Source organism: Pseudophryne corroboree, chromosome 10 (genome assembly GCF_028390025.1).
Source record: "Pseudophryne corroboree isolate aPseCor3 chromosome 10, aPseCor3.hap2, whole genome shotgun sequence".
NCBI lineage: Eukaryota > Metazoa > Chordata > Amphibia > Anura > Myobatrachidae > Pseudophryne > Pseudophryne corroboree.
The window spans coordinates 261,692,630-261,693,396 of NC_086453.1; the positions used below are offsets into that span (position 1 = coordinate 261,692,630).

General features: G+C 43.3%; 1 pseudogene; it reads right to left on the reverse strand.

Moving 5' to 3' along the window:
* Positions 1–220: 220 nt before the first annotated feature.
* Positions 221–340, reverse strand: LOC134967228 (5S ribosomal RNA; annotated as a pseudogene).
* Positions 341–767: the final 427 nt, after the last annotated feature.

Here is a 767-nt window from a genome sequence, read left to right on the forward strand (position 1 = left end):
GTAGAAGCTATATTTGCTACACAAAAGATCCTAATGTAAGAAGACGTTTGCACAAATTTTGAAAGCAAACGACATTGAAGAAGAAAACAAAAGCCAAAAATTGGCAATAAAGGGTATGTGGTAATCAGTGATTGTCAGGAGGATAATCGCAGAGTGGGTACAAGCTTTCAGAGTTAAGAAGTTGCTCTAACACTTCTGCTGTTTGAAATCATAGGTTGAATTTTTACTGCACCTGATATTCCCAAGAGGTCACCCAACTTGGTACTGATCAGGCTTGTCAGCGCTTAGCTTCCAAGATCGGATGAGGTTGGGCGTTTACCGCTGAAATATGGCAGTAATGGCAACACTGGGATACAAATGAGAGAGTGTAATGGAGAATGAGCAACAAGGGTACTTCTGCTGTCCAGTTAGTAGCGCAGGTTCTCTGTTACTGTAGGCATTGCAGAGAGTGGTCTCGCATCTAGATGAGAGGGTACAGAAATATATAGAAAGGATAAGTCGAAAAATAGGGAGGGGACCCCACCTTCTGCTGTCCACTGTCTTATATAATTTATAGCGGACAGTGGATGAGAGAGGAAGGTTAGTCTCACCTATTGAAAAGATAAGGGGAGCCAGTTTGTGCAAGGAGAGATTGATTGCTTCTTTTTTTGGTGGGGGCCCAAACCAACCAGTCATTTCAGTCACAGTCATGTGGCAGACCCTGACGCTGAAATGATGGGTTCGTTAAAGTGTGCATGTCCTGTTTATACAACATAAGGGTGGGTGGG